Here is a 12,158-nt window from a genome sequence, read left to right as displayed (position 1 = left end):
ATTTTGGTGGTGGTGGTTCGGTTTTCGCCGCGGAGTTTGAGGCTGGGGGCTTAGACAGAGTCCCCCTCTCTCTGTCCCCAGGACCCCTGGGGGTGGGAAGGGGACGGGGTGGGGGAAAGGGCTGCCCCGGCCCGGTAGTTCGGTGGGGGAAGGTGGATGAAGGCGGCTCCGAGCGGGCGGGGATGGAGCCCGGTATCGCACCCGGCATCCAGCCCCCCTCGGAGCTCCCCCCGACTGGGGAATGAAGGTGGTGGTGGGGGAAAGATGGGGCTGAGCCTTTTTTAGGGGAGCCCCGGTGCTTCGTGCCTATGGAGGTGATGGGTGGGGAGGGGAGAGGGGTGCCCCAAACCCCGCTGGATCGGGGGGCTGGATTTGGGGGGTGTGGGTTCGAGGAGGGGGGAGATCTGTTGCAGCTCCCGGGAGCTTAAAAAGAGGGGTTTTTTTTCGGGGAGGACGAAAAAAAGGGTGTCTTGTTGCTGGAGAGTTTTAAACACGGGAACGGGTGGGGGTGGAGGAAGGACCCGGAGGGAAGTCATTCCCAAAATGTGCGAGGAGAGCTTGGGTGGGGTGGCATGGGCTTGTTTATTTCGTACTTCTTGAGAGGAGACGGGAAGGGAAGGGGTAAATGCTGGTGTATCTGTGCCTGCGATCTTTTGGGTTTTTTTTTTTGGGAGAACAGCGTGTTTGACCCCAGGAGCGGCCGGAGGAGTCGGCAGGGAATGCCGCTGGGCTGTTTGCTGGGCTTCGGGGTTAAAACAAACCAAGAGGCGAGTGGTTTTTAGGCACAAAATACACATGCGAGACAGACCGAGCCGAGTTCTTCCACCTCCCTTTTGGCTGATGGGTGGTTGGTTGGTGTTTTTTTTCTTTCCTTAGTTGTTCTAAGAGCGTCTCTTGGTATGTTTGCAGAACACTTCTCCGGAAAGCATTTTTTTTTTTTTTTTTCTTTTGCGATAGGTCTGAAAAAGCCTTGGTGGTGTGTGCTGTTTTTCCCAGTCCCTTCGTGTTAGGGACAAAAAAAAAAAAATTAAAAAATGCCCTTTTATTTTTTTTTGGGTGTGGGGAGAGAAGAAGGAAGAGGAAATGAAAACTGTAAGCATGTTTGTCTGGGGAGTCGGGTATATCTCAATTTGTTCTCCTGCTCGAGTAACGCTGGGAGTACAGATAAGTGGCTTTTAAGTACAGAATGTATATGGGCAAAAGCTGAAAAGATTTAAAGTTTGTAGGGAGGAAAGCGTTAAGCTGATGGCCAGGGCAGGCGTTTGAGAGCAGATCTGATAGACGCTCCCTACGTGCCCCTGCTTCAAACTAATGAGGATGGAGGAAAAGGAAACTGGTGGGGGGAAGAAAAAAAAAAAAACAAAACCAACAATAATTTGCATGAATTATGCCATGTAAAATGTATCGGAGAGAGGGATTGTGCTCTGCAGACGATTTGTGGGCTGGCAGAGCCCTGAAGTGCCTGCTCGCGTCCCGTGATATGACTAGCTCATTTCTGCAGGGCTCATCAGGTACAGACTCTGCTTCCTTCCTGGGATGGTGCAGCTGGCATTTGATTTCCTCCATGGATGGGAGAGGAGGAGTCCTGTGCAGTTTTTTTTCCCCGAGATGATTGCATTTTCTTTGGCCTTGCTGTACCCTGCCTCATTAGTAGGAACTGCATCTATATTTATTTACCATTATACCGTGTCCCTTGGGATGGCGGGTGTAGTTTGGAGTAGGTATATATGGATTTATCACTCATAACATTTTTTTTCCTCCCGTCATGCTAGGGCCAAATCCGTCAACAGCAGAGAACAAACTTAATTTATTTCTGTGTTTTGCATCTCTCTTTTTGCCATTTCTCTTCCAAATTGCTAAAGAAACAGCTCCGAGATGCGGATGGGGGAGGGAAGTAGGGGAGAAGTGCGAAAGGGCTGGAATATGTTATCTGTGCAGGGATGTGTTTGTTATCTGCATGTTCTGGGAGCACAGGGCTCTGTGAAACAGCAGGGATTGATGCTGCATCTGAGAACCGGGCTTCGCTAAAGCTCTTTTCTTTTCCCTTCTGGGATGATTCTTCTTTAGCCCCACGACAGTCACAACTTTTTTTTTCTGGGTGGTTGAGAGAGAGAATTGCCTGACGAGCCTGGGCATGAGAACTAGGAACAAGGAACTTGGTGTTTTGCTCAGCGATGTCTCTTCTTCCTCCTCTCGTTCCTTGAGCACCAGAAACAGGCATCAGCATTTTTCCTCCTGTGTCATCCAACTCTGCTCAGAGCAGGTCTAGACGACATTGTGGTATGCAGGCTGCCAGCTGTGCTACAGGAATGCTACCACAGGTGAAACTGCAGGATTTTTAATGAGTGGTAAGGAAATCTTGGAAGAAAATCCTGTGTGGATGAGGCCTGCTTATCTCTCTCCTAACTACTTTACTGAGCGGTCTTGAGCAATTCCTTTCTATTTGTTGACCTTTCTAGAAAAACGTGTGTCTCTCTAGCATAGCGTTTCTGATAATTCAACAAATTTAGTAACCAGTGTCAGCTGCAGAAAGCTGACTTCTAAGGCAGTTTTCTGTGTGGGTCTTACTGGTCTCTTTCAAAAGGATATTACAAGTTCATGCCTGGCCAGTGTTTTGAAAATGAAATGATTATGAAATGTTTACTTTATGGTGATAATCCGTAAGTTTCTGGAAGTGTTTGATACGTTTTTTTCATTGGTATCTGGAGCTGGGAAAACAGTGAGATTCTGCCATTGACTTTCAAAACTGTTTTTATTTTATTTTCAATGACTTTTTAATAAGCATGGATTTCAGGAATTGTTCTGTTGTTAACTTTTGGGACTGCTCTGTTTTTTTGTTGGATGTCAGTGGGGCAGTGGTGAAATTTGGGTCTTTAGGATATGATGTTTGGGAGAGGAATGGGAAGAATTAATGAAACTGAAACACAAGCCAGGAAGAGTGCTGTGCTGTCCCTTTCATAAAGGGATCTCCGATGGTGTTTGGTTGTATAGCTTAGAAAATAAACCATTTTTCATGAAATGATGGCACGTTTTAATCTAAAGAAAGCAACTTGTGCTTTACGGTGATTTCTGTGCAGAGCTTTTAGGGATACTATAGAATTCCAAGTTACAGCTTTGGGATCTGTGGCAAATATTTTTCATTTTCTGCTAAGTTTAGGATTTGAAATCAAAACACTTGAAGGGATGCTGTCAGTTTCAGAATCCTGCTGCAAAAAAAAACCCAAACATGCCTTCGTTTCTCCTACCCATAACTTTATGCAGCTTTGACACTTCTTCTAAAGTCATTGAAGTCGATTTCACTTTATACTGATTTTAATGGAACAGGCATTGGATCCGCATGCGCATCCCCGTGGGATTGGGCTTTAATTATACCTATGCTGATAATATTATCTTGTGGGTTATCAATGAAGTGAGACCAATGCCGTGATTATAGTGGGATTTTTAGGAGATAATGAGAAGAATTTGAATTGTTGGAGGGTCTAAGTTATATCCCTAAAGCTGTTTTTATATGCAAGATTACTAATAAACTGTATTTTAGCATTCTAATATTCCTGCATTGGCTAAAGCTCCCTTCTGACATGTATAAAATTAGGATGGCTGGGTAGCAAAGTATATTAAGAGATCATATTTGAACACTCAGTCATGCAAACGGATTGCATGTTCCCTATGAATACAATTTCCAGTCTTAATGCTAAAGATAAGTGTTTTGACAAATGCTTTTAATTTGGGGAACAATACAAGCAAGAATAACAGGATATGAAAAGAAAGAGCTATTTTTCATTTCACAGGTGGCAAACCAAGGGGCAGAGGGATTAACTCGCCCGGGCTCCTACACGGACTCTGCGGCAGAACCTAGTAATCAGTTCCTGATCTCAAGGGTTTGTCAGGGCTTTGATTAATCAGAGTTTTTCTGCCTCTCCTCATTAATTGGCTAACTTCCACATTTAAAAAAATGACGCCTAGAGATTCTTTTTCTTTCTTCCAGTTTCAAACTTTATATGTAGCTCTAAGTTGGTTTTTTTTTGATTTTCAGTCAAGCCTTGAAAGCTTCGTCTGAGCAGCACCTCCCTGACATATGATACTATCTCAAAACAGCCTCTGACAAGTGAACCCTCTCATTGAAATCATGTGAGGAATTTTATTACTCAACTCTGAAGATCTTCTGGGGGAAAGGAGGTTGCAAACTATTAACTATGTGGTCTTCATTGCAAGTTGGCACATAAAATGTTCTTATGTATCGAGGCAGTCATGTGGCCCGCAGCAAGAAGTGGAGAATGGGCTTTGTAGTCGCTGGCCAACTGAGAATTTCATCTTGCAACTGGGAGAAACACACTTATTTTTGTGTTGTGGCTCCTAAAAAGAGATATATTTGCTTGAAATCTGGTTTTTCTTTAAACGTGGTAGTGTTTGGTTTCCTTCCTCTCTCCTCCCCTCGGCTGGGCGCTTGTACAGGGGGTAGCCTGGGACCACAGAACCATGTGGAGGAGCTTTTAGGGTAGATAACCTTAAAGAGTGTGTTGTGTTTGGGGTGCTTCTGTCCTTTGCTGTTGCAGCTGGGTTTCCCCACGAGCTGGTTGCTGGTGCCGTTGCCCCGCGCGATACGCTGCTGAGCAAAGTGCTCCTTTCACAGTTATGAAACTGCTGCTATCGCAATTACTGCGTTGTAAAGCTTAAACCTAATCAGGAGGGATCGATTTATGGCCACAGCTTGTGTGGTCCTGGTGGCGTACGGCTCCGTCCTCTCACGTTTGATTCACTGTGGCCGAGCCACCGTCCTTCTCCTTTACTACTCTTATGATAAAGGAATACTTTGTACCTTCCTTTGTAAACTTTTAAGTGCTTTACTCACGTCTGGGTAAAAGGAATACTTTGTACCTTCCTTTGTAAACCTTTAAGTGCTTTACTCACGTCTCTGGGTGTTTTACAAATAGAGAAACTGAGGCACGAGGGCCAAGGGACTCGCTCAAGGTCAGTGGCAATTGAACGTGACTGTGTCTGTTCCCCGTCTATCGCGCTTTTAAATCTGTCATAAATTCCTTGTATGGTTAATATGTATTAATATATTGGCTGGTTGTCTAAGAATACCTAAGTCAATAAGAATTTTTTTTACAGCGATGGGAGGATTTCCCAGGTTCCACTGACTTCTGTGGTTTGACACTTGTCATCTTTACTTATTCAGTTATTTTTATGGCTTTTAATCCATTGGATTCCCCCACCCCCTCCCAAAAGCACTACTGGGGTAAATTGTCTCACCAAACTGTAAGAGATATCCGTATTTTCTTGCATGGCTTTTCTTCTGCTTCGTTTAAGAGGAGTTTTTCAGTGTTGGACTTCAAATCTATCTCAGGAATGCACACGCGCGTTTGGTACTTGTTTTGATTCAGAGCCGTGTTCATGCAGACACCAAAAGGTTGAACAATTACTGTTTCGATGCGCTTTTTTAAAGAATATAAAAAGAAACTAAATCTATAACTGGTTATTCTACCTGTCTGCGTGCAGATTTCCCTTTCCTAGTTCTTAATCAAAGCCGCAGGCGGAGTCTGAAGTTAGAGACTGCTCTTAAAACTGGGAGCTGCTGTAGCGTGGTGCTTCTGACAGTGGATTCTGCTTTATCTTTCCTGTGCAGCCAACCAGAAGGTGTGGAAGGTCAGTTAACTCTTTCTCTTACCCAGTTCCTTTACGAATGTTTACTTCGTTGGTTTCGGTGCAATTACTAGCCTGAAACCTATTACTGAGCATGGCCCTTCCTCAGGTTGTGTGTGTGTGTGTATGTATACACCAAAAAGACCTAACTTTGTGTGTACGACCACTTGTGTTTGCAAGAACTTCTTCCCATCACCCGATGGGTGGAGTGATGGTTCCAGATCTACTGAAGAGTTTCTCGTAGCCAGAGGAAACACATTTTATTACCTGCTTCATGCCTAGAGGTTGGGACTCTTTTGTTCTCCATACATGTAAGATGTCTATTTAGGCTGGATTAAATTTACATGAATCCCATTTGCTGCTGTGGTGGTAGACAAGGTCTTAACATTGGGGTAAGGAAATAATCTACAAACCAGGTGTCCAAAATATATTAATTATGTTTGGGAATCTCACTTGCCCTGAATTCCTGGCATCTTTTTTCTCCTCATTTTCAGACTTCATATTTAAGGAACCTTCTTTTCTTTTCACTTCTTACAAATAAATAAATTATTGAACGTTAGGTTCAGCAGTAAACCAGCTCCTGCTACTGAAACAATACTTTCAGTGAGTGAACAGCCAGTTTTATTCTTCTGATAAGCCTATGCCCTATCAACTGGGAAGTGTAGCATATAGTCATTTCCTGCATTTTGAACTGCCCATTTCTTCTGAGCTCTGAAGCAAGCCCTGAATCTGCTTTTTGTTCTTCCAGTGGTACTGTAATACTAATGGAAGCAGAAAGCATTTAGTTAGTTCATAAAATACAAGCGCTGCTTCTACTGGGATATTTATTCTGACCTTTATTTTGGACAGTTTCTCTGCCATGATCAGATTCTCTGATTACAATGTCAGCTTTCACTAGGAATCTCTTTGTGATTTAACTGGCAGGGTTTGGGAGCCCCAGCAATGGGGTATGCGGCAGCTCTGACATGGAAGTACTGCTCAAATATTGAAAAAGGAAAGTTCCTCCTGGCACTCAGATCACGCTGGGCTCTTGTTTCCAGGCTCTGCCATGGGTCTTACTGGATGACCCAGGGCAAACTTCTTGACTTGCCCGTGTTCCAGGCTGTAATATGAAAATAATCCTTCCAGGGCTGTTGAGATGCTTTCGCGTTCGTAAAAGTATTTGAAGATTCTTGGCCGGATGGTGGTGCGTGCTGCTGCTCTCGGTAGTATAAACACAAATGTCATAAGTGTATTTACACAGAGTAAGAACCAGCTATTTAAGCTAATACTGATTTTTTCATGCCGCAGATGGGAGAGGTAAGCAGTTGATCACAGTTTTCTCAACTAAGTTGTATTCTGTGTGGTTTCCAGACATCGGCGTCAGTTGTCCCCTGACTGTTTGCGTTTCAGGGGGGCTCCATCTGTTTGATGGAGCAGGGCTGCTCGGTGATAAGGACAGCAGTCTGAAAGAGAGGGAACTTACTGAAGTTGAAACTTATTCCTTCCCTCTTTAATTTCTTCATCCAGAGAAGTAGAATGATGTTAACATATTGGAGATTCATAAAATTTAAGGCGAGAACAGACAATTAAATCGCCTTCTCTGATATGTTTTATATGCTTTGATTCGCAAGCCTTTAAATTTTAATCATTTACTCTGAAACTGAGACCAGTAACTGCTGTTTGGCTAAAAACAATTTGAAAGCTTTCCAGCCTTGAGTGTCCATCACTGGTAATTTCAGACTCATCACTTCTTTTGGTAGTTTGTGCCATCTCACTGTTAAAAATAAGTGGCTGACTTCTAATTGGAATTTGTCGAAGTTCTGCCGCTGGTTCTTGTTACGACTTTCCTGACAAGATTAGAGCCCTTTAGTACCCAGTACTTTCTTGCCATGGAGGTACTTACACTCTGTAATCAGGTTACTCGATTGATAAGGGAACAGAGTTGAGCTTTTAAGTCTCACTCTGAGGCATTTTCTCCAGCGCTCACATCATCCGGTGATTCTTCATGGTCTCAGTTTATTTTTAACATTGTGGAAACCAAAAATGGGGAATGTTCCAGCCTCTGTCTGATCCCCACCGAGGTGCGACGGCCTTTTTTGCTATGTGGCCATTTGAAAGGTTCACAGCAGCCCTTTTGCATAGAGAAATCCTGTTTGGGAGCCTCGCTGCTCTGAGACTGAGATTCTTTCTTGTAAAATCTGCCATTTAGTAGTTACACTCTGCGTTTCTTAGATTATAGACTTGCCTTTTATTCAGCTGTGTTTTGCTCTCCTGAGCTAAGCTGGGGTAGATATTCAGATTTCTTTCTATTGCTCTCCTTCCTTCATAATAATGTACCGTTCCTGTAGTCCTGGTGTCAGGCTCAGATTTTTATCTGCAGCGATAAAAATGTTGAACTGCATCAGACCTTAAATTTAGTGACAAAAAAAATTAGCATGATGCAATCCCAGGAAGTAGATGGAGAACTGGCGAACTGACAGCTCTCAGAAAGCACCAGTCGATACGGAGCAGCCGATGTGGATTTCCACTCCAACCAGAGCACGCCCTGTGCACATACTTTCTTCTGTTTGACTGTATTTGTAATCTCCAAGTTCGTTCCTTATCAAGACATTTGCCATTAAAACATGCTGACTGGCATTACTGATGTCCCTGTTTTCTAATTTTTAACTAGGGAAATATATATTTTTTTTTTATTATATGTTTTTTCTTATTTCTTTGCCAGGGTTGGTACCCAGCTCACTGCCTTACAGCTCCCCAGATTTGCTCCATCCCCTTTTTAGCACGATATCAACATCCTTCTGGCCTGGCTTTTGCCTCATTTTCTAGAGAGTCCCTCAACCCCCCCCCCCCCCAACCTACAAGACTGCAAAAAGCCCGCTTTGGTGCATATGTTTTGGGCTGATTTCGAATGTTTTCACTCCTAATGGATTTGCTGAAAATAATATTTTCTTACTGATGAATGAGAAGGTACTTAGTGTGACAAAAGCATGTTGCCCCAGTGTAACACACACCTCTTCACAGCAATCCTGGCTCTCCCTTCCACTAAAAAGTTAGTTTTATAAATTTTATTGGTTTTTTTTTTGTTGGTGAGTGTGGAATCTTCCACTTTGATTAGCAAGAGGAACATCTCAAGACCTTTTGTCCCTGAACACCTGCAAGTATAAAACCATAAGGCTTTTGGGGTGGCAGTGGTGCATCTGCAGGTTGCAGAGTGTCATGGAAGGGGGCATCTTTCTAACCTTTGCAAGCAGCTACTTCTGAAGACACTTGTGAATTACCCTTCAGTTCATTTCACAGGAGTAATTCTGATAAACACTGGTGTCACTCCACTGCCACACTCAAGTAAGTTCTGGTTTTTTTATAGCAATGTGTCTTCTTACTTTTTGTTTAAAAATGTAGCTGCCTTTCCTTCTGGCTGTTGCTTTGAATTTCCCTTTTCCTGTCCCAAACTTTTACTCCCAGCTTACTATCCCCCGTGTTGAACTGTAATCTGCAGCTGTTGCTTTGAATTTCCCTTTTCCTGTCCCAAACTTTTACTCCCAGCTTACTATCCCCCGTGTTGAACTGTAATCTGCAGTGCCCACGGATGTCTGGGTAGGATTTTTGCTGTTGCTTTTTAGTACACTGGAATATGGTATCTTGAAACCAAACCTCATTGAAATACCACAGTCAGTAAGAGGTGTGTTGGCTTTTTTGTTTGGTGGTTGTTTGTTGGTTTGTTTTTTTTTTAAAGTAGGTGTTTGACTTGCTCCATGAGAAAGTCCCTGTTTTGAAACCTGGGAATTCCAGGCAGATAAAATGCAAAGAAGGTCGGGCAAGTATCTGAAGTCTGGGATGTCTGCTTCCTTTCTGGCTATCGAGGGGGAAACCTGCCACAGAGATAGGCTTTTGAGGGAAGATTTGGAAGGGGGAAGAAAGGAAAGAGGGTTGAGGCACGGGATCTTGGAAGGTTGGGAAAGATTCTGTGAAAGAAGGAATGCCATTGCTGCTGCTTGCAGGCTGAGGTGTGGCTCTGGGGAAGTCTGAGATTCAAAAATGTGTGCTGTTTTGTTGGACATAAATATTTCTTACAATGCAAACCTCTGAGCTCAGCCAGCGGCTTTCCTGCCTCCCAGCTAAATTGGTATCTGATTTTTCTGTTCCTCTGCTGTCTTCTTGCAGGAGTTGTTTATTGACTGAAATTGTTTCCATATGGCCGCGATGTAGAGCTTGATTACATTAAACGTGGTGCTTTCCTGTGGCATTGCAGTGCTATGGAAAGATCATCCCTCTTTCTCACCTCCCGACCTCCCCTTCCTCCATAAAACTTGGGTTTGGAACCGGGTAACTTTTTTAGGTATTATCCCCCCTGACCTCCAGCTTGTACAACTGGAAAACTGAAATCCAGTTCTTTTCTGGGTCTGGATTTGATAGCTTAAGCGGGTGAAGTTTGCATGTAAATGGCTGATAAAATACTTAAGATGAAGGATACATCGGTTGGGTGTAGCTTGAGAGCATCACTGGAGCTGGGGCCCCAATCTGTTAAGTCCTGAACATGCAAAAAAGAGACAGTCTGTGCCTCCAAAGCACTTTCTGCCCATTGAGACAGGCCATTTAGGTTGGATTTGTTTACACTGATGATCACTTTAAATACCACTCCGAAAAGGTGTTAAAATTCCTGTACTTGGAAGCTTCAGGATGCTAAAGGGCCAGATTCACCACTTATCTGAAGCCTGGAAGCTATGTCTAGTTTGTGGGAAAACAGATGCGTTTAATAGCAAATGGATGCATCTGGATCTTTGATAAGGATAAAAGCTGATTGTTGGCAAAGTTAGCAAATAAAAATCCAGCCATGAAGCATCTCCACCCTCCCTTTGCAGTCACGCTCTCTCTTACAAACTGGAGTTTATAACCTGGATTCAAAACTTTGGATTTTTTGTTTTAAATGTTTTCTATTTAAATAGGTTAAAATATATGGGAACCTTTTCCTTAAGCCTAAGCCATCTGATCTAATTTCTTGTAATGTACTTTAAACAGAACCTGGGCACTGTATTTTTACTGCCAGTATCTCAAATAACATCAGACCAGTGAAGTGATGGTAGTTACTCTTGGCTGAGCACCTGGAACCAGAATCTGATGAAGCAGTAAATCAGCTTTTGACAGAAGTAGCCTCTTCTGCATGTGCGTGGAGAATATTTTCTTCATTTCAGATAGTTCAGATCACAGACTACTTAATTCAAAACTGAGAAACCATTTGGGAGCTGTAAATGCAGAAATGCTTGTTTTCCTCGCCTAACATAAGGTGGAAAAAAAGAACAATAAAGAAAGAGATTCACTAATACTGAAATCTTTCAGTGGAGGACACGGCAAGGTTCAATTCACTTAATAAAGATAATTCATTTGTTTTCACTAAAGCATTTTAAAATGCAAACCATGTTTCCATAACCCTTTTATGCATCCAGCACATATGATGTATCATTCAAGATTAATAAAACTGTAATACATAAAAGCTGGCATTTTAAAATTGTTTTATAAACAGTCTGGCTCATAACCCAGGGTGGAAACTGACCCGTAGGTATGTTGCTCAGGCCTTTGCTAGAGTTTGAACCTCCCTTTAGTTTTATTTAAATTCAATGTAAAAGAAAAGCTTCAAGGGGACAAACTAAGCTTGGCTAACCACAGGATATCCGGTGACTTCTCGGCGGTGTGGGGCACTCTGAGGTGTTAGATGTCTCCGAGGCAGGTTCAAGCCACAAGTTATTTAAGTGTCCCTCATAATTTAGAGGTGTTTGACTAGTGAGCTGGGCAGGGAAAAGGAAGATGGTGACCATGAAGCCACTGTGGCCAGTCTCCTCTGCTTGTCCTTTTCCTTGAGGGACTTGGTGCTGCCCAGTGCTTGGAGGTGAAGGCTGTAGTCACCTTGGCCAACGTGCTGGTGGTGGTGGATCCTTCCATAGGTGGCTTGTGCACATGGTGAGGGGAGAACTTTTCATGAAACGCTGTGTATCCTGCAGCTGTGACAGGACACCTCCTGGTTTATTTTGAAGATCTTTGTACTCCCTATTTTGCAAAATCCTGGGGCAAAGGTAGGCAGGAGAAGACTTCTTTTTCTTCCACCCCTCACAAAATGCACCAGCTACACGGGAGCAGAAGCGAAGACTAGAGCGTGTTTAGTTTTCAGTGTTGTCATCTTCAGTAAAAGGGAGAAGAACAGATAAATTGTGGCTGTCACAGGCCTTGTCTGTTCTACTTCTTGCATGTCTTCCTGCCTTCTGCTGCTTACCTGCTGGATGACCATCTAAACCAAAACCACAACCTCTTTAAACCCCTCCTTTACGCTAATGAAATTTAGTTTGCTCGTTACTTTCCTGTGATTTCCAGAACTGTTGAAACAGCGTGAGCTGATGAAGACTCTTGCATATTTTATGTGAGCTCAGATGTTTGAATATGGAATAGAAGTGATGCTGAATATCTGCAATTTTCATTGAATTTCAATGCCTTTGAGGGGTGAGTCCTGAAAAGATGTAACTAACGTTAGAGGCAGTGGGAGTGCT

At 43.2% G+C, this 12,158-nt stretch overlaps 1 protein-coding gene across 1 annotated transcript in view; it reads left to right on the top strand.

The window, feature by feature from the left end:
* The first annotated feature begins 1,431 nt into the window (after window positions 1-1,431).
* Window positions 1,432-12,158, top strand: part of HMBOX1 (homeobox containing 1) — a 120,948-nt gene continuing 110,221 nt past the window's right edge. Inside the window, exon 1 of the mRNA XM_014947670.1 lies at window positions 1,432-1,511. The gene's annotated coding sequence lies outside the window, so the exon portion shown is untranslated. The remainder of the gene's footprint in view (window positions 1,512-12,158) is intronic.

This window comes from Calidris pugnax, unplaced genomic scaffold (genome assembly GCF_001431845.1).
Source record: "Calidris pugnax isolate Ruff unplaced genomic scaffold, ASM143184v1 scaffold154, whole genome shotgun sequence".
In the NCBI taxonomy this organism is placed as follows: domain Eukaryota; kingdom Metazoa; phylum Chordata; class Aves; order Charadriiformes; family Scolopacidae; genus Calidris; species Calidris pugnax.
This window is presented reverse-complemented; position numbering and strand designations above follow the sequence as displayed.